Source organism: Peromyscus californicus, unplaced genomic scaffold (genome assembly GCF_007827085.1).
Source record: "Peromyscus californicus insignis strain IS unplaced genomic scaffold, ASM782708v3 Scaffold_15__1_contigs__length_86483966, whole genome shotgun sequence".
Taxonomy (NCBI): Eukaryota; Metazoa; Chordata; class Mammalia; order Rodentia; family Cricetidae; genus Peromyscus; species Peromyscus californicus.
Window position 1 is genome coordinate 58,913,693 of NW_026294447.1, and position 21,322 is coordinate 58,935,014.

Below are 21,322 nucleotides of genomic sequence, written 5' to 3' on the forward strand. Positions count from 1 at the left end.
TGCCCGTCCCTTGTGGACCTGTGCTTCCTGGGCTGCACAGATATTTGATAACATCACTCAGAAGCAAGGGTGGTGCAGACTGTGGTCTGCCTTGTATTTGAGTCAGCCTGAGGTTGGCAATCTACCCTATCATGGGGAACTGAAGCCCACTCCCTTAGAGAGAAAGCTTGTAGGCAGCCCCCCTTGAAAGGAGACATGGTGTGTCAGCAAAAGAGAGAGAGTCTCAATATTTCTATTCCCTTCTCTGCCTTCTACCCTCCAGAGGAGACCAGAGCGATGGCACCAGTTTGCTGAGGTCGAGAGGGCCCGGGCTGCCTTGATTTCAGTCCAGAGCACCTGCTGGCAGACAGCTACAGCATTGGCCCTCCTGTGGGCACCTGTGGACAGGTGAGGAGGGTCTCGAGGAAAGCCTCATGGTTTACGTGGGGTAAGGCAAACAGTGAACTTGCTGCTGTCTGGAAGAGCAGCTGGTGAGGTGTCCCAGAGCAGAGTAGCCTCCTCTAGTGTGGCCTCCCGAGTGTGCCACACTGACCAGTGAGTGAGCCCATCCCCAGGGCTCCAGAGAGAGCACCCAACCCGGGACCGATGATGAGATCTGGTGGAGTCTGAGTGTTTCTCGATGACAGCCGTTTTATCCGAAATCTGAGGTCAGACACAGAGCCATGGCCCTTGGGCCGCCTCGGGTGCTCTCCTAGAGGCTGGGGGCGGACAGAGAGAGCAGGACCAGTCCTGTGGACCGGACTGACGTCCATTGGCCAAGGAAACATGGCTGGCAGCTAGGCAGAGTCGGGGACAAGTGGTTGGGACTTTGACAGATCTGGGAGTGGAAAACAAAAATCTCAGCCTGGAGTATCCACAGGTCTTGGGCAGAGATGGGGGGAGATGAGCTGCTGACCTAGTGCAGGACAGCACAGTTGTCTAAGAAAAGGGCCAGTCATTTTTCCTTGACAATGGCAAGAATTTAGTGTGCCCTGCCCTGGAAGAGCAACAGTAGCAGCCTAGGTAAAGCAGTGGGCACAGAGTGATGTCCTACAGACTCTCAACTTTTTCTCTCCCTTCTCTGCTCTGTACCCTCCAGAAGAGCCCACAAGACTCATAGTGCCAGCGTTCAGACTTCGAGACCATCTCCACCCCCCTAACAGACATACAGGAACTCTGCACGTCCTGGGGGCACCGAGAGTGCTCAGAGCGCTGTAGACTGAGAGTCAACCATCTGACCTTCTTCCGGGACCAGATTATAGGTATGTGCACTGGCCTTAAGGTGTTTTTGCATTAGTAGAGTCCAAACAGTAATCACTTATGACTGGTTTTAAGGGGATCCTATTATGGATCACCACACAGAACAGTCTCTCATTCTGTGCTCAGATTGTTCCCTGCACCACCTCAGAAGTGCAGCCCTGAAACTGGCCAGGGAGAGAGGGGACCCATCCACGACCGATGATGAGATCTGGTGGCATGTGAGTGATACTCGATGAACGCCAAGTATCCAGAAATCTGAGGTCATTCCTTCCCGATGCCCGCCTTCACGTGCTAAGCTGTGGATGGAGGCCCATAGGCATATGCCCGTCCCTTGTGGACCTGTGCTTCCTGGGCTGCACAGATATTTGATAACATCACTCAGAAGCAAGGGTGGTGCAGACTGTGGTCTGCCTTGTATTTGAATCAGCCTGAGGTTGGCAATCTACCCTATCATGGGGAACTGAAGCCCACTCCCTTAGAGAGAAAGCTTGTAGGCAGCCCCCCTTGATAGGAGATGGTGGGTCAGCAAGAAGAGAGAGAGTCTCAATATTTCTATTCCCTTCTCTGCCTTCTACCCTCCAGAGGAGACCAGAGCGATGGCACCAGTTTGCTGAGGTCGAGAGGGCCCGGGCTGCCTTGATTTCAGTCCAGAGCACCTGCTGGCAGACAGCTACAGCATTGGTCCTCCTGTGGGCACCCGTGCACAGGTGAGGAGGGTCTCGAGGAAAGCCTCATGGTTTACGTGGGGTAAGGCAGAGAGTGAACTTGCTGCTGTCTGGAAGAGCAGCTGGTGAGGTGTCTCAGAGCAGAGTAGCCTCCTCTAGTGTGGCCTCCCGAGTGTGCCACACTGACCAGTGAGTGAGCCCATCCTCAGGGCTCCAGAGAGAGCACCCAACCCGGGACCGATGATGAGATCTGGTGGAGTCTGAGTGTTTCTCGATGACAGCCGTTTTATCTGAAATCTGAGGTCAGACACAGAGCCATGGCCCTTGGGCCGCCTCGGGTGCTCTCCTAGATGCTGGGGGTGGAGAGAGAGAGCAGGACCAGTCCTGTGGACCGGACTGACGTCCATTGGCCAAGGAAACATGGCTGGCAGCTAGGCAGAGTCGGGGACAAGTGGTTGGGACTTTGACAGATCTGGGAGTGGAAAACAAAAATCTCAGCCTGGAGTATCCACAGGTCTTGGGCAGAGATGGGGGGAGATGAGCTGCTGACTTAGTGCAGGACAGCACAGTTGTCTAAGAAAAGGGCCAGTCATTTTTCCTTGACAATGGCAAGAATTTAGTGTGCCCTGCCCTGGAAGAGCAACAGTTGTAGCCTAGGTAAAGCAGAGGGCACAGAGTAATGTCCTACAGACTCTCAACTTTTTCTCTCCCTTCTCTTTCTGTTCCCTTCATACAGGTCCACCATACTGATCACCCTAGAGTGCTGACTTGGAAACATCCACACACAGTCATACACACACACACACACACACACACACACACACACACACACACACACACAAATGCACATTCACAGTCTGCTTGCCCTCTGGTTCCTGTGATTTCTCATAGCCCTGTGAACTCACAGTCAACTGTCTGACCCTCCTGGGATATCAAATTATAGGTATGTACTTGGCCTTACGGTGTTTTGGCATTAGTAGGTTTCAGAAAGTAGTCACTTATAAATGGTTTCAGGTGGAACCTGTTTTGGTCCCCACACAGAATAGTCTCCCATTTTGTATCAGAATTATCCATGCAACACCTAAGTCATTTATTTGGCCCTGCAGCTGGTCATGTAGTGATGTACCCCATCCACGACCAGTAATGAGATCTCGGGGTGTTTGTGTGCTAATTGATCCTTGCCCTGTATTCTGAAATCTGGGAGCCACCTTGTTCTGTACCTTATCATGGTAAGCTTTGTATGTAGTCTCACTGGCATATGCCAATCTCCTGTGGACCTCTTTTTTTTTTCAAACTGCCATTTTATAGTAGTACTAATTTCCCATACTTAGAGTGTGAAACATAATCAGTAAAATGCTAAGTAGAACTTAGATGTCCATTTTCTCAATCAGTGTAACGTTTAAGATAAATTCACTAAATGGGTTCCAATTACCCAATTGCTTAGAATGAAATCCTGCTCGCTTCTCCCTTGGTTATGACAAGTAACCAGAACATATTCAGGAAGAATCTTCTCATTGTTTCTTTTTCTTTTTCTGCTTTTCCTTCTTCAGAAAGCCTGCCTGACTTACTGATGTTTTCAGAGACTGTTCCAGTCTTCCAGTGTTTTTCTGATGCCACTTTGACAGCCTGTGACAAACTATGACTGTTACCTACTTTTGACTCACACTTTGGTTGGATCTTGGTATGATCTCATAATAATGTTATAACTTTACCTGTAAGCAGTGTGTATAGCATTAATTATATAGTGATAATTTTAACAGCACATTGGAAAACCAAAGCCCTAATCCAACCTTCACATACTTTCATATTCTTTTCTGTTTCACCTTACTCTTTGGCCTGCTGGTAGGTTCCCTTTTCTTCTACTAAATTTACAAGTTATAGAATATTAATATCAAGTTATGCGTATTTTTTTGCTAAGCCATTTTTTTCCACATTCCCATATTCATTTCTCTTTTCTGTTTTACCAAATCACTACCTCTCTTTTAGCCACATTTACACCTTCTGTGGCACTTCACCAGATTTTATTCTACCTTTCTCGGTGCAGTTTACTAACACTCACTCAACTTTCTTATCCAGCCTTCCCTGTAAATTGCCAAACCGTGCTCACCAGTATCACACTTTTGGTCTCCAATATATCAGTTTTAAACATTCACATTTGAATGGGGCCATACTCTATGCATTTATCTGTCCCTGGTTTATTCTTATGCCCATATCTATATCTGTGGTTTTGTTGAAAATAATCCTGTTCCTTCCAGTCTATTTTGGGGATGACTAGTATCTGACATAGTGTTTACATGCACAACTTGTACAGTTTCCCAACATAATAGTAGTGTAAAAACTAGTCATTTTTGCATAAATTAGACAATAGTATTTTATGGACATTTCTGAAAAGGAGCCTTACAAATATCCTAAACACCAAATTCCTTATTTATATCTATATTATATTTTTTTATATTTCCAATTTTGTATTAATATTCTAGTTCATATTACTGATTGCTAATTTAGAAGATTAGTCTCTTCTAAATTTCAAGCCATACTCACATATTACCTTAACCTGCTTAGAACGTCTATGACAAAGTTGACAAAGAGCAACGTAAGCTCAGGCTCACATGTCCTAAGAAATACATTTCTAGCACTCATTCTGCAAACAGTTAGTGATGCTCAAAACTCAAAATGAAAAGTTCTTATGAGCCAACACATCTGCTCCTGGGTAGAACTGCAAGGTAAAGTACATTTATGTCCAAGGAACATCAGTATGTCCACATTGACCACAACATTAGTCGGAACTCCTTGCTCATCTATTTATGCATGATGAGAATACCTGAGTCCACTTTTATGGGGCCTTGCTCCTTCTTCTTTCACTAAGGACAATACATGCAGTTCACCTCACAGCCACAGTTTCTGTTCTGAATCCCTGGACATAATTAAATTTGTTTATTTCATTAGGAGATAAATTATGTTATTTAGTTAAGGAGTAGATATATCACTCTAAATCAAAGTTGGAAACCATGATTGTTATCCACCTTTAATAATCATTTATTACCTTTGTTCTTTTTTTTTTTTTTTTTTTTTACTTCCCCCAGTGGGCGTGTATAAGCTGGCAGTGAATTCCCTGTATATAAACTGCATCCAGGTAAGTTTGGGTGACAGCCATAGGTCTTGTCTATGTTTTTACAGACATCACTTTATTTTACAAAGCCTGAAATATAATCCTATAGATTCACTTTCACATTGTCATTTGAGATGATGATGAGCTTGTGTACTAAGTGTGTACAAATTATGAGCATGGCTTATAGTACATGCGAATACATTAATGTGAGCTCCAATCTAAACATGTCAGCGAGCTGTGCTCCTGTTGAATGTCTGTGTATCACAGGCATTCCTAGTGAACTATTGGCTTATTGAAAAGTGTCGATAGGGAGGAGAGATCAAGCCTTTTCTGGACCAATGATGACATTTACCAAGGTATGAGAGACACGATGACTAATACCTGTCTGAAACTCTAAGGTCCAACATGAAAGATAAGTAGATGAGCACGGAGCCTTGAAGGAGAGTGCCATTTTGTAGCCTGTGCTCTGCTCTGTACTCCTCAGAATGGCTGCTCCTGCGGTGAGTCCTGCCTTCTCGTGGTCCCCAGTGCAACATCTCTGTCTCTGCATTGTACTTTGGACAGTGTGAGTACTAGTTAGTGTCCTTGTGTTTGATGTGCTCTGTTTAAGGTTAGTTACTTCAATATTGAAAAGTGTTTGATCTGGGGCTGGTAGATGGCTCAGTAGATGAAGGCACTTGCTGCAAAGTCTACTGACCTAATATTGTTTCCCTGTACCCACATGGTGGAAAGAAAACAGATTCCCAAATGTTGAACCCTGGCCTCCATGCACATATCCTTGGCATGCACACTCATAAACACAAATGAATATATTCAGTAAAAACTATGGCTGCATTAAGCCAAGTATAACCAATGACACATATGGACTTAACATGAAATAGGACACTGAGTTGGCCTTGCTTGATGAACCCAGGCTCCTCATTGAAGGAGACAGGTTGGGGTTAACTCAGTCTTTAGAGAGGAGTGACTTCCAGTCTGTTTCAGTGTTTGGGGGAATAATACGGTTTCCATTCTTACAAGTGAATTAATGATTCAATCAAGAGCCAAAATGGAAGGGAACAGAGGTGACTAGAGTCAGGTTAGATTGATGATGGACACAGGTAGTATAGTCATGTAGTATACAGGATGATGTACATGTGTCTGTCTCTGGGGTCCATCCTGCAGCAGATACTATTTCTGTCTTCACCTATTTCATAGTATTCTTTTAATTCCTTGAATATCCAAGAAATATAGAAAACAATGGAGATAAGTTGGTGAAACATTATTCAGTTACAAACATGAATTTTAAGGCCAAAACAAACCCCCTTAGTACACTGAAAATATGTAATCCAAAGAGAAGCAAGTAGCATACAGCTGTTTGTGTGTACAGTTGAAATAATGTCAGTAACAGATAACATCAATTTTCTTGGTTAGCTGGAAGTTTGAAGATATTCATTTTATAAAACAATAGTGTAAATAGTTTTAAATTGAAAAGTCTTGCATGAATGGTTCAGATGGCAGATAATCATAGAAGACAATGTAAGAAGTGTGGCTTTTAAAAACAAACAAACAAAATTTTGTTGGTGCACTCTCATTGGAGTGGATACTCTCGGGTGGCTGACGTGTTTATCCATGGCCAGCAGCACCGGCTTGTGTCTTTGTATAGAGCCTGGGACAGATATGATTTCCAGTGTTTTCACCCTTGCTGCCTTCTCTGTAAGCATTTCATTATCCTCTCCTCTCCCATCCCCTTCTGGCCTCTCCTCTCCTCTCCCCTCTCCTTCCCTCCCCTTTCCTCTATTCCCTCCCCTCCTCTCTGTGCTCAGGATGGACCATGTAATTAGAGGATTCCCCCAAAGGTCAAGGGCTCCATTCACACCCTGCTGAAGAGGAAAACAAGACCAGTGTGAGTTACAGAAATCTCCTTGTCTTGGTTTGAGTGGTTTAATACAGTGTTTAAACAGTGTATAGTGTAGTTAGTGATGGTCTAAAATAGTGTCTAAACAGTGGGTATTGTAGAGAGGGCTATCTGAATACCAATGGGAGATATGAGGACTACATGAAATTGTCCATTGTTAATACAAATGTGATAACTAGTGTATTATTAATATGGTGGATATATTATAGAGAATCCATGTACAGATTTGGTATAATCAGACTCCTAGATTTATTTTTTGTGGGGGCAGCAGTTACTAATCATAGGGTTTATAATTAAGTAATTAATAGGCAACATAGAAATAATTAGAGAAAGGGAGAACTAATCTTGGCTTGATGATGACCACCGGTGGCATTTGATGCATACATGATGACTATGTGTCTGAAACACCAAGATGCAACACAGAAGATATGTGGCTACATAAAGATTGACAGCAGAGTTGTCACTGTTTGTCCCCTGCTTTGCTCTGTGCTCCTTAGAATGAATTCTTCCAAGGTGATCTGTTCATCTTCAATGCCTGCCAGCCCATCAGTTGCTCAGGATGATGTGAGATCTGGCCAACATTCTTGTCATCATTTTGATGGAAGGTTAGTCACCGTGCTACTAAGATGTGAAATATATTCACACTAGGTCAAAGTGTAAAAGAGAACATATATGAAGTTAGTATAAAAGAATGTATGAGATTATACTTATGTATAAAAAGGAGGGTAGTTATTGAAGGAGACACATTTATATTCACAATGGAGAAAAATGGGGCCAATCTTGGAATAATGATGACTCTGATGGGATATATGAGTTAACAAATAGTGACTTTATGTCCATCATAAAGTCCAGTTGTCAACAGTAGAGGTGGAATTGACTTCTGTGCATATATAATATATATAAATATATATTTCCTGATGTTCTTATGATGAGATCAGTGCAAGAATCAATAAATATACAAATAAAAATAAATAAATGTGGTCCGATTATAAAAATACATGATGAACAAGAAATACTTTTTAGGTCAGAGAGGAATCTTATACATCTGCTTTTCAGCAAATGCTGAAAGTTATGATATAAAGCATAATGTTATGAATGTCCAAATCATTGCTAAGCTTGCCCTTATTTATTTAAGAGCTACTTAAATAGATAACCTCATCGTATAAATGATTACCTAGGCCTGAGTAAGTGAAGGTCAGAGGTCAATAGCAATGTCTTCATTTTGTCTTTATCTCCTCTGCTTTGCATTCCTTAGACCTTTGCTGACTTGGGGATGTCTCCACGGCTGGGAGCTATGCTGACATCATGGGTAGAGCTGGACAGACCACTGTGAAGATTGGCCAGGATTCCTTCTTCAGGTTTGATGGTTTACTTAACAGAACTCAATGTGTGACTGAAAAATATAGTATGGCACCAAGGATGGCTGCTCCATACCAGTGAGAGCCACAGAAATGAATGGAAGTTGTCAATTAATTTATCAAACCCTAAGGATAATTACTTAAGCTTAGAACAACTCCACACAGAGTAGGAATAAGAAAGATTTGTAGAGTTGTTGGAATAATAGGTCCTCAAATTATTTTTAGATGATTATTGAACTAATTAGCAGACAATAAAGGAGTAGTGACTAGAAAAAGTCATGATTGATAATGATCACTGGTGGCACATGAGCCACATGGATGACTGCATTTCTGGAGCCCTGAAGGTCTACCAAAGAAGAACTATAATCTATTTCCTTCATTTCAAGTGTTCTTGTAGGACTGTAGAATATATTCAATTTTTTCTGATGTTATAAATTCCATTCATTTTTTATAATTTTATCAATGTGAGACTCAGTCAATTAGTCTTCAAAATAAAATAGGTAAAGCATTGTCTAATTCTCAAAATATGAGAGCCATGAAATAGATCAGTATGTACAGAATACATTATGCCACCTTTAAAACATATTTTTTTCTGTTGATGACATCCTAGCAGTGTAAATTACATACAATGCCACATTCTGAGCAAGTTTGAAAATTTCCATCTTTTTAAAAGATAAGATTAAATATAATCTTATCCAAAAGTGGTACCCTGAATGGCCAGTAGTAGGTGAAAAGCACAAGACATTACTAGGAAAGTTTTTTTTAAAAGTTAGTTTTGTTTTCTCTGGTCATTAGTCCCTGGAGTGGACATACTGTGCGATTGGAGCATCCTCCATGGCTGGAGGCTCTGTCTGCCTGCACTGAGGAATGTGAGCCATCCTGATTATCCTCCAGTGTTATCTTGTTTTGAGTGATTTGCTTAAGAGAATTCCATGCATTATATCACCAGGCATGGTGACACATGCCTTTAATCCCTGGAGGTATTTAATTCTCGAGTCAGAGGCAGGTAGATCTCTGAGTTCAAGGCCAACCTGGTCTACAAAGCCAATTCCAAGACAGCCAGACCTACACAGAAAAACCCTGTCTCAAAACATCCCTCCTCAAGAAGAATACTCAATACATCATTTTAAAGTATATGATTAGTGATGACCAACCCTTTCCCATTGATTGATCAGGGATGGATATTAAGTCTTCTATTGGTTATACATTATGAATGCCAGAATGAATTACTATTAATATAAGAATACTCTTTATACAGATTAGGAGTATCAAGTGTGTTCTTGGTGTTTTATGACTCATGGGACTTACCATTTATTTCTAACATATCAGTGCATTAATGGATAGGAAGGTATAAACCAGTGAAATAGATGGTCAACCTTGGATCATTGTTGACTGCTTACCAGTTGGTACAGTGAGTGCATTTATACATTCTGAGGTCCATTACAATGGTTCCATAGCCCATTGTCTGTATTTGAAATGGTCAAATGCCTAGATACCAGGAATATACAGTGTAGTTCATTTTGGTCTTTATCTTAATATATTTTCATGATCGGTCAATGTGGGAATGAATAAATATATGTGCAAATAAAACCAATGGATATAGTTAGGCATTGTCCAACTATAAAAATATATGATAAGTTTGGAGAATTGTTAATATACAGAGAAAATAGCAAATTCCAAAGAAAAAGTCACTACTCTTACCTCTCTACCTAATGATATATAAACAGTACAATTAAGAGTTTTCAAATTATTGCAGTAGCTAATTTGAAATTATTTATTTTCTTAAAAAATAAATGACTCCAAGTAGTGCTTGATCGAGTAAAAAAGCTGCAAAGCAAGGATGAAGAGTGAGGATGTCTTAATTTTGTCATATTCTGTGTGCTGTATGTCTCAGAGTGAAGGAACTATGTGACATGATGGGAGTATCTGCCATGGTCAAGGGCTCTGTAGTTTCCCGAGAAGAAGTGCATGTTGGATGTGAGTTGAAGCCAACATTCTTTTCTTGCTATGGGTAGTTTGCTTAAGATAATCACTGTATTATTACGAAGTATGTAATATACCTAACAGTGGCCAACATTATGCCAGTGCCCAGTAGGGGTTGATGCAAAGTAGTCTATTGATAAGACAGACATAAAACATTGAAGATAATTAATTAAATAGCCACACTAATGTTTCAGTAGCTCTGTATACAAATTAGGACTAGAAGGGCTCTTCTGCATCTTGTGCAGTTCGTAGAGACGACATTGGTACTAAGATGATGAATTACCCAACAGACAGGAGATGAATGGAGAAGCATAGGCTAGTCCTTGATCAATGATGACCACTGTGGTATGGAAGTCATGAATGAATACATATGTGGTATTCTCAGATCCGTCCCCAAAGATTAGTGCATTCTTTGTTTTGAATTATCCTCTTGATAAGTGTCAGGAATTAGAACATATTACATTTTATAATTTGTGTTTATGCATTTTTATTCTACTTTTATGATTGGGCCAGTGTGAGAAGTAATAAATAAATTAAAAACATCAATTAAGCAAAGTCAAAATTTAAAATATATGATGAAACAAAAGTACCATCAGTAGATTTTGAAATTAGTATGTGATCGTATACCTACCACCTCTTTGGCTATGATGACACCAGCAGTATAAATTGTAGAAGTTGTCTACTTCTAGGCTACGGGGGAGTTCAAAAGTCTTCATTTTTCTCTCAATAGAAAATGAAATATGTGCACTCTCAATTAATGATTGTTAAACAGATTGTTAGTAAAAGCTGAAAAGCGATACTCAGTGGAGAGGAAACAGCATTTTCTTTGTCATGATTTCTGCGCTTTGCCCCTTAGAGTAGGTTAGGAAGGAGAATTCCTTATTCACACCTGGAGGCCAAGGTAAGAATTAGACAACAATTCTTGTTTTTACTTGTGTAGTTTTTTAATAACGTAATCAAATATGATATTTAGACCATGGTATTAGTCTATGTCATTATTTAGTGGCAGAAAGCCATGTGCAGGCCAGTTTCTAATGTGGAATGGACATGGAGCATTCCACTGGCAGGCACATGTATGAAAAGCTGAGCAATGTGATGGTGAGGTAAAGTTTTGAGAAAGAGCCTATAACGGATTATAGCAAGGGCAATTATCCAATGGCAAACCTCTTGGGTTTCTGTGAGCCATACTAATTAAAAGTTACCAATCATGAATTAGTGAGTTATTAACTAAACAGGGTAGCAGTGAAAAGAGACCAGTCTTCATCCTGAGCTTTATTGTGACTCTATATGGGTACGTGTCTAGAGCTGAGGTCCACCACAGAAGTAATACAAACCCCCTGTCTTGAAGTTACAGTGTAGATAGAGATGAGAAAAATATGAGGGCTTCATTTTTCCTTTTGTTAAAAATGCATTTTCAAGCTAATACTACACATAGTTCAAGGAAAGAGCCATTATCCAAATAGATAGATAATAATGAATAGAAATAAGCCTTATTCAACTATAAGAATATTTTGCAAGGCAATCAGACATTTCTATTTACTGAAAACACTGTTCTGCACCAGGTAGGAGACCAGCAACAGAGTCTGTGTCTATGTTACAGCTGACACTGTTTGTTTATACAAGAGAAATCAAATAAAAGACATCCCAAATTGTCTAAATGACTGACTAATGAAAGATCGAATACAAAGCCAATGCAAATAGGGTCTCATTCTTGCTAATGATCTTCTTTGCTCTGTATTCCTGAAAGAACACAGTTGTGCTGAGCCAGTCTTCTTCGGTCAGGTCTGTGGGTGTGTCCATGGGTGTGAATAGTGTATTTTCTTGATTTTTTAAAGCCATTCACACACACACACACACACACACACACACACACACACACACACACACACACAATTAAAGTGTGAATTAGAACTATTTGGAAGACATTTTGACTCATTTGTGAAAATTGGCTTAATATAAAGCATTATTACACTGACTGATGTGTGCATGTATCCAAAATTGAGTTTAATTAAGAATAGAGATATTGTTCTAGGCGGTAATTGTGCAGAAGGGTGTTCGGCCTGCTCAGGGATCACAAGTTTTGGTGATTATTGCATGATTATTTGTAGTGAGCTTATTGATACAGCTCCATGCTCAATAAAACCATGTGAACATGAAGGAAGAATGCAAGGACCAGCTTGAGCCCATAATAGTGGTGTTGCTAGTGTAGGAGTTTTGGACCATGAAGCGTATTTAGAACACAGACTTCCAATACAATAGGAATCTAATCTCTGTTCGGGGAGGGAACCTGTAGAAAGATCTTGAGAAGTATCCATGGATCTCGTGTTTATGTTGACTAGAAATTTGTCCGTGAGAGTCAGTGAATAGAATGGAAATGATAAGATATGGCAGAGGGAGCTGTGTTCCAGCTCCTAGGTGATGTGTCAAAGGAAGAACAGTGATAGACTGTGGAAGGGATGATAAATGGACCAACAGGTTTTGCTCTGTTTCCAAGTGTCAGTAGCGACTGATGTCTAGGTGAGAATATTACCCTGGGTTCACCGCAAGTTCAGAGCTCATTTTATCATAAGACAAATGCCATCATTACCATGAGTGACCACTAAGTGCTCACTAAATGCCGTCACAAAGTTAAAGAGTCTGGGTCACCTTGGCAATGAGCAATGTGCCTGTGGCTACATTATTTTTGCTACTGTCTTAAGTGTATAAAAATAGTGAGTTTATGGTTTTAAAGAATAAATGACTAAGGATAAAAATCAACACACTAAACTGGAAATAAATGGCACAGTAATAGCATTTCTTGAAGTAACAGTTATAATTTATCTATTTTTCTCTTAGTTTAAAATTTTTCAATATTTTATTAATTCTCTGAGAATTTAATATAATGTCTCTTAATTTTTTTATTCTCATAAATGTATACTGTATTTGCATCATTACACACACCCGCAAACACATACACTCCTAGGCCTCACCATTTGCAAATGTCCTTTTTCTGTTCTACAGGACACTACCTCGGCTGATCTGTTCCTAATCATGAAGATCTCAGCCCTTGCCCTCCGGGAAGAGAGAATATTATGAAATGTAAGTGATGATGTTATCAATTTGGGCCGTTATCTCATCGTTTCAATTGTGTCATTACAGAAGGTAACTGGATGTCAGCAGGCCCTATATTCCGGTGATGATAATAATGTTCTACGAACCCACATTAATTCAATTGAGCACAAATGAAGTACAAGAACAAAGTGGTCCTTTCCCTCATTTTCAAAAGTTGAATTGAACACCCCTTCCCTGCTGGAGGCTGCTCCTGAGGGAGTTGTGCTTGCGGGTATACAGTCTCACGGTGTGCCTGTTCACGTTAAAGGCGTGAAGCTGAATGCGAATGGGCTGATGATGTAAAGGGAAGGCATCTGAGGGAACCCTGTGATCTCTGTGCGCAACTGAAGTCCGTCGCATGAAAGGGTTAGTGGGCCATGTGGTGAGACTGCCTGAAGTAAAGCTTAAGAACCTACCTTTGGCGTTGGTGAGGGCTCATACACAGTGATTTTGTGCAGAGACTGAATAAATGTCTCGATCGATACAAATATTCGGGAGGAAGTAAAGTGATCCCAGTATGTGGACCGATTTTTTAAAGCATGAATTATTAATTTAGTTCTGGAATGTCTTGGTCCATTCAGCTTGAAATGCTAACGGTTCCTTGGTATTTAATTCGTTATGGGAAAAAGTTAAGCAAATAGATGAAGGTTAATTAAACGGAAGAGTGTGCAGAGTGACACCGAGGCCAGCTCATGCTTCTCTGTATGCTTCTCTATACTCAGTAGAATGGATGCACATGGGATCCTTTCCTCAACACTTCAGGACAGAGGTCCCAACATTGACAGTGTGGTCAAGGGCAGTATAGATATAGGTGAGTAGCAGACCGAGTTTCTGCTCTTGCTTGTCCGTTTTGTTACAGATGATCACTGTCTGTTTAAAATTGACATTATGTGTCATATAGTCAAAGAAGACAACACATATACTAGGTGGTCCTGTTTGCACAAATGAGACCTATACACAGTAAGCTTGGACTGCTTTCTGGAACAGAGAGATCACAGATACGCTCTAATTGCAGGCAAAGACCATGTTCTTGTTAAGAAAATGAAATAGATGTAAGCGTACCCACCCTGGAATTGTATAATAAAAGGAAGACTTGTTTAAGTAGGGCCATGTAGTGTGTTCTGCTAAAGAAGTCTAAAGAAAACTGTAGAAACCAATTCCTCCTGACCTATATGGCTGTAGATTCTTTTTTGTTGACTTTCTTTTTGAAAATGTATGACTAAATTAATAAGGAAATATTCACACCCAGAAATTTTAAATAATTGAGATATTCCCATGAGAACTTTTGCCATGAAATAAGAACTATGATCAACTCTCTTCTTTTCCTCTTAAACCCATTTAACCCAAAAGATTTCGTCTGTTGCCTTTGTGTATAAGGGAGCCCCAAATACATATTAAATACTCAGTTTAAGGGTTCTTTCTTTGTACCTTGTGGACTTGTCACTATTGAGTAAACCAGTCTTTTATAAAGTAAATTGGAAGTGGACCAGTCACGGGCTAGTGATTAAAATGTTTTGAGATAAGTACTATGATTATAGTTCTTAGCCAATAACATCTATGAAAGGAACTATTGTCTCTCTTGTCTTTGTTTTTATAGAACATGGTGAATATGGCCACTTTGTATGTACCAGTAAGATGGGGTTTTTTATATTCTTTCACCAAACTGATGGGCATTTTCCTATCTCGGGCACAAATTCTAGTGAGCTGATGTGTTTGCTGGTTTGTTAGGAGGTTCTAATGCTCCCTGATTTTTATTTGCTGATACTTAGTATCTGAGAATGCTAAAACAATTAGTAATAAGAGTATTAATTTCTTCTCAATAACTATTGACTTTCATCCTTGTCAGACCTTGTGTCAAACATGGAGTCCATACAGGAGCCTGCTCTAGTAACTCTATGGGATTGGTTAATACCAGCTCACACACAATGTAACAGAACAAGTATACATGTGGTCCAGAAATGCAGAGTTCTCTGCTCAATTTAAATTATGTATACTGTATGAGAGGGGGCATTACTATGCTGTGAGGTCTTTCACAACCTCAACTGTCAGCCAGGAGCACATGAAATGTTTGTTGAATGAGTAGGTGAATCAATGATAACAAAAAGAATGGATAAATAAATAAAACAATGAATGAATGAACGATTCTTTGAGGAGTTAAAAAAAGGAAAGAATGAAGTCATGAAAAAATCAAGGATTGTGCCAAGAGCAGATTAACAATACACTAATTAGTGACTAAGTTAAAAAGTGAATGAGTACATGGAATGTTTGTGAGTAGATACATTAATAAGCAGGCCAGCATGGAATGAGTGAGTGATGAACAATGAAGCCAGTGAGTTAATGAATGAAAGACAAACATACCAGTGAGTCAACCTAGGAGAAGTGAATGGGCAATCTTGAGTGGATCAGTCAGTCCATGGATTCCTGAATGGATTTATGAATGATTGGATACGTAGACTTCATCTGTAATGAAGGGATAAATGAAGCAGGGAGTCAGTGTTTGTGTCATTAATGAGAGGAAAAGTTACTGTTTACCTGAATGAATGAATGAATGAATGAATGAATGACTCACTCAATGATGTGTAACTGAGTGACTCATTAAAAGGAAAGAAAATCATTATAACAACTGCATAATAAACATGTAACTGAAAGAAATGATAAATGAACATGTAAATGAAAAGTCCAAGGGGTAGATGAATGAAGATATCATAGTTAATGAATAAAATAATTGATTAGGACACAAATTAGTCAGCAAGTATGTAATTAAAGAATAAGTTAAGTTGTAGTGAATGAATGACTGAACAAGTGAATTAGTTGATGTATGAATGAGTCAGCTGTCTGGGCGTGAGGCAATGAATGAACTCGAAGCTACTCTTTCTCTGTGTTCCAAGGAGAGTGACCACGCCCAGCTCCACACCAGTTGTAAATACTTGAGCCAGAGCTCCCTGCTTTCTCTATCATGGGCGTTTGTTTACATGTCAGCCCTAAACTAAAGAGCCTTGAGGGCTGGGAACTGGGTCAAATTCTTCTCTCTATCCATAGCCCCGGCCCAGCCTTGAGCCTGGTAGGCGCCCAGTAAATTATTACTGAATGAGTGAGCAAAGGACTAAAAATACATGTGCTTTTGTGGAACCAGTATGGCCTGGTAGCTGCTCTTTGGAAGAGTGTGCTATGTGTCAGATGGTCTGTGGCATCCCTCCCTGCAAGACCAGATTCTCGCCAGGACCCAGCTTTCTGTGCCAGAAAATGAGACAGGATACTGGCAGTTCTGACTGCCCGGGACACTGGCCCATCCTTGGGTAACTCTGGCTTGGCATGGTGGAATGGAAGCCCTGGGTCTTCCCGAAAGCTACCCTTGCCTCTGCCAAAACAGGAGATCAAAAATAACTGAGGCTTGTTTTTATGCCTCTGCTGAGTGGGCGCATGCCTTGCCTTTCCAAGCAAACCAAATTCCTCTTGCTTCTAATCATGGGACTTTGGGTTTAATGAGAAGCACCTTCCCACAGTCAGCCTCCTGTTCTGTCCAGCTACAGGAGGACAATGATACCTTCCTGAGGGATTTGTACCTTTCCCAGGAGCTTATTGTAGGGTAGTTAGTGATACTTCACGTTTTTCATGTCTGTGGCTTCATACCTGGGAGGGAAGAGATACCTTACAGAATTTAAAAATTACTGTTCTGGCTGTATTTATTTGACCCTTTCAGTTATGTTCGTCTAAAGCTATGCTTATGTTACCCAGATCCTCATAGCCTAGAAGACTAGAGAGGTCAACCAAGTTCTAAGAGGGATAGCAGATGAGGCAAGCCTGTCAAGAAAAGGCACAACATGCCCTTCTACCAGAGAACAGATGATTTAAAAAGTATGTTGGCAGCACTTTTACTCTATATGGGACACTTGCCTAAGATCCAGCATCCATGGTTCCTTCCTTCTCTCTGCTCCCTCCCTCCCTCCCTCCCTCCCTCCCTCTTTCTTCCCTCCTCTCTTTGAGCGAGTATGTGTCTAGCAATACCATAGGCCTGACTCCAGACATTCTTTCTTTCTTGCCATGGTGGTCCCTGACCCCGGACGCCAGCCCTCATTCCCAGTTCTGCATCCGCCCTTTGGACTCAGTGATGATGTATAGGATCACCCTCGAGGATTTGATTACAGTTCACACTATCCATCCTACTTCAGACCAACTCAGGTAAATCCCTACCTTCCTAATGTTCACATCTGAGTCTCAAATTTTGACTCATTTCATTTGATGGTTTACCATCTGAGAACACTCTGGACCCCCATGAGAAGAGCTCAGACTGTGTTTGTGGCAGTTTGTAACCCCTGAATGTTGTGCCTTGGCAAGCACTGAGTGCTACAGGCTAGAGTCTAAAGCTTTGCTTTAAGGGTGGTACACACATAGAAGACACCACAGTTAAGTTCCCCCTTGTTGCCCAGAATTTTCTGGGTAAGCAAAGTAACCAATCTTAGAACATTCAACAACTTCAAAATAGCCTTAGTTGTTCTTGGAATTATGTCACCGTCATTATCACCACCACTACCACTGGTGCCACCATCATCACCAACACCATGATCACTACCACTATCACAACCTCTGTCGCCACCATTCCCACCATACCATCGCTACCACCACGATCACCACCGCTACCCCCAACATCATCACAATCATCACAGCCATCGCCATCGTCACTAACATTGTCCCCATCATTACAGCCATCATCAGTATCATCATAACTACCACCACCTACCATGATAGCCACCTCCAATAACACCACTGTTACCACTAACACTACCATCAAAAACCATCACCACTATTACCACCATCACCATTACCAGCAACAATAGCATCATCACTACCACCACAACCATCATAACCATCACTGCTATCAACAATGCCATCAACTCCAGTAACACCATCACTGCCATTATTAACACAACCACCACTACCACCATGACCAGCACTATCAACAACAGTGCTTCGACCAGTATAACTATCACGATCATCATCACTACCATAATCACTACCACCACCACCACCACCACCACCACCACCACCACCACCACCAACGTAGCAACAATACTACACTAACACCACCACTGCCATCATGGCCACTGCCAATGTCAGTGAGACTTCTCCCTCATCTTGCCCTGAGATGTATCACCCATGTTCTGTGCTCTTACTTAGCGTTGACTTTGACACATATTCAGAGATACCACATTGGTCACAAATGACCTGTTTGGGTATGCACCACTCCAAGCAGACCCTGCCATCCCTGGACTTGAACTTGATGATCTCTGACCTCTGCTGCCCAGAACAGAACTTGGTATAAAACTTGAGCATGGAGATTGCTGGGGAAAGGTAAAGATCAATGAAGGCAAAACACATGATTGTATGCCCATCCTGAGTCCAGAGTATGTGTCCGACTCAAGGTCCTGTATCCCCCAAGCACAGATAGTCCCTGCTCGCTGCTGGGGCCTGCCCTCCTCCTCCAGCTCCACTCATCCTTTGCCTGTCCCTTTCTAGAAGATGTGTAACCCTAATCCTTGAAATTGCCTGGCATGAATTTTATTCCCTGCTTAAATAAATCTCACTCCCCCACGAAGTTTGGACAGGATGCAGGCAATCAGACTAGGGTTTGGAACCGAAAGTTTTGCAAAAGACCTCTTTCAAAATTTGAAACCCCATGGTCACAGGCCAGAGCTGAGTCTGACTTGGGAGAATGTATGTTCTGTGACCCCCTCCCAAAGGAAGAGAGGGAGTGAAGGCTAAAACAAGTCCTCCTGTCACTGAGCCCATGGACGATTTGCAAGGCTGAAAACCCTGTGATTTAGTTCTGTTTCTCTGATGGAACTGGAGAGAGATTGGTCCCCTCCCTAGCTCTTCTTTCAAGCTTTTGGCAAAAGCCTCAATCCTCCCCTAACCGGCAAGGAGACTAGGCCTAAAAAAATCACGGAGAGTGCATGGCATGGATAGGTGTAGTTTTCTGGCCCAGGCTAGGTGGGGTGTAGGGGTAGGACCAGTGCAAACTGTGTCACAAGGCCTCACTTTTCCAAAGGAAGGAATGATTAGGAGACCTGGTATTTTCTTTCTTCACCCAGGGAGGTACCCTTGTGTATCCTTGGAGAAGTCCCAGAACTCAACTGTAAGAAACAAGTTGGTTTCTTTTCGCTGTTGGTCATATGTATCTCCTACTCCATGTTATGTGGGCATGCTCTGCCTGGCAGACTGCTAGAAGCAGGCAGAAGCTCCCCCAGATAGAGGGTGTGTTTTTCCATCTCTTCAAAGTCTTCAAGGCCCACCTGTGTCTGCACCTCTACCTCCAGATGGAGTGAAACATGCTGACCTCTTTGGCACAGCTCCTTTGGCCTGCCTCTCAAGCTCCCGGGAGGACTCAGCATTTTTCTTTGGCTTTTATAAAGAGAGACATTGCTTCCCTTCATCAGATAATTGAGCTGAACCTAGTGATTGCCTAGTCCCGCCTCAGTTTTCCCACGTGTAATAGGGACACCATGGTAACATGAGTTCTCCCTCACTATTTTAGCTTTTGAAGGAGCTAAGGATTGTTTCTCCTGGCCTAGACTTAGGTGCATACTTCCTTCTTCCCATCCTCTCAGGTCCCCCTGCATGCTTGCTCTTAATTTCGGATCCAGTTGATGATATTTTATTGCCCCTTAAATTCACCCACTCTCCCACCATTGTCTTTTAGGACTGTGTAGAAGTCATTCTTCCCGTTACCAGAGCCCATTCTCAGCATAGTTCTGGTATCATCAGTGGCTGGAGACCGTGGCTAGTTCCCCGGCCAGCTCTAGAGCTCCCTTCCTTCAGCTGTCCCTTCATCTCTGCTGCATGGGGTATTTTTGAGCTCCTGGCTTCATTTAGTGATGTACCTAACAACTATGATGGTCTCTGAGGAGCCCAAAACCACAGGTCAGATCTCAGACTTCTTAAAAAAAAAAAAAACTGAACAATTTTGTCTTTCTTAGAGAACTCCCTGCCATTTCCTCACAGTCTAGGCCCTATTCTTCTTCAAAAACAAAGGCTTAGATGAGCAGAGGGAACCCAGCTCTGTCTTCATACCTGGGGTGTGTCTCCTTTCTCCTTAGCCACCTTCAGAGGTAGTCATCTTGTGTGGGGCCTAGACATTTTTGTCTCTACTCAGAGCCTCGCTCTTTCTAGCTTCCATCCTACTTTATTTGTATTGTAACATAGTTTATGATTTGCTCATTGGAATAACAGAGCTTAGGTAACTCCCAGCTTAGTGACCATTCTGAAAGCCATATAGAGAAGCATCTGGAATAGTTCTTCCTGCCAGTACCCAACCCAAATAGCATTTTTCCAAAGACAAGGCACACATAGATTACAGCCTAGCAGCAGGGTTCCCTTCTCTTTCTTTTGTGTAGAATCAGAGTCACCCCATACCCTATTCTGGCTCTCTAAGCTCACCTCACCCCAAAGCTTGGTTATTGGCACTCATTAGCTCCAGTATGCTTTATTCTGTGACTGTGGGGGCAGATTCAGTGGGTACCCAACTGTCATTAACCTTGGCCCATTTTTCCCTAGCAATGAGAGCCACGGAGCTCAACTCTTGGGCCAAGAATGATGTGGCCAGAACTATCACACTCCCAGGATCCAAGCAAGCTGCTGGGCCCTAAATTCTCAGATAATAAGAGCCTGTGAAATGCACCCATAGTGGTCACCAAGTGGATGGGACAGTGACCACATAGGAAGCAGTGGACTCTGGAGACATAAGTCACGGTTAGTATTCTCACTGCAGGGTGGAAAATGGGCTTTCAATGATCATTTAAATCCTTAAAACCTTCAATGAAGGCAATATAGACCAAGATTGACTAGTGCCATATAAAGCTCCCACCAGTACAATTCCATGTGTGCCTCAGTTCAAAGATGGCAAATGCCAGTGGTAGCAATAAGTCAGGTGACTAACCCTGGGGGTGGGGTATAGTTGGCCAGTCCTGCCCACTAGCCTGGGTTC

The 21,322-nt window shown here is 41.7% G+C and overlaps 1 long non-coding RNA gene, 5 other non-coding genes and 1 pseudogene across 6 annotated transcripts in view; all 7 read left to right on the forward strand.

The window, feature by feature from the left end:
• Positions 1-21,322, forward strand: part of LOC128110940 (uncharacterized) — a 36,483-nt gene that overhangs the window by 12,466 nt on the left and 2,695 nt on the right. The window contains exons 5-14 of the long non-coding RNA XR_008218417.1: positions 263-387; positions 1,079-1,241; positions 1,822-1,946; positions 2,641-2,847; positions 3,455-3,585; positions 4,988-5,037; positions 5,498-5,578; positions 6,819-6,898; positions 7,408-7,515; positions 8,166-21,087. This is a non-coding gene — a long non-coding RNA (uncharacterized LOC128110940). The remainder of the gene's footprint in view (positions 1-262; positions 388-1,078; positions 1,242-1,821; positions 1,947-2,640; positions 2,848-3,454; positions 3,586-4,987; positions 5,038-5,497; positions 5,579-6,818; positions 6,899-7,407; positions 7,516-8,165; positions 21,088-21,322) is intronic.
• LOC128111343 (small nucleolar RNA SNORD113/SNORD114 family) lies at positions 579-653 on the forward strand. Its single transcript, XR_008218599.1, has one exon. It is a non-coding gene; the product is annotated as a small nucleolar RNA SNORD113/SNORD114 family (small nucleolar RNA).
• LOC128111325 (small nucleolar RNA SNORD113/SNORD114 family) lies at positions 1,431-1,505 on the forward strand. The gene has a single exon (XR_008218585.1). It is a non-coding gene; the product is annotated as a small nucleolar RNA SNORD113/SNORD114 family (small nucleolar RNA).
• On the forward strand, positions 2,138-2,212 carry LOC128111336 (small nucleolar RNA SNORD113/SNORD114 family). The gene has a single exon (XR_008218594.1). It is a non-coding gene; the product is annotated as a small nucleolar RNA SNORD113/SNORD114 family (small nucleolar RNA).
• LOC128111331 (small nucleolar RNA SNORD113/SNORD114 family) lies at positions 5,345-5,417 on the forward strand. The gene has a single exon (XR_008218589.1). It is a non-coding gene; the product is annotated as a small nucleolar RNA SNORD113/SNORD114 family (small nucleolar RNA).
• LOC128111335 (small nucleolar RNA SNORD113/SNORD114 family) lies at positions 7,257-7,328 on the forward strand. The gene has a single exon (XR_008218593.1). It is a non-coding gene; the product is annotated as a small nucleolar RNA SNORD113/SNORD114 family (small nucleolar RNA).
• On the forward strand, positions 10,575-10,642 carry LOC128111355 (uncharacterized; annotated as a pseudogene).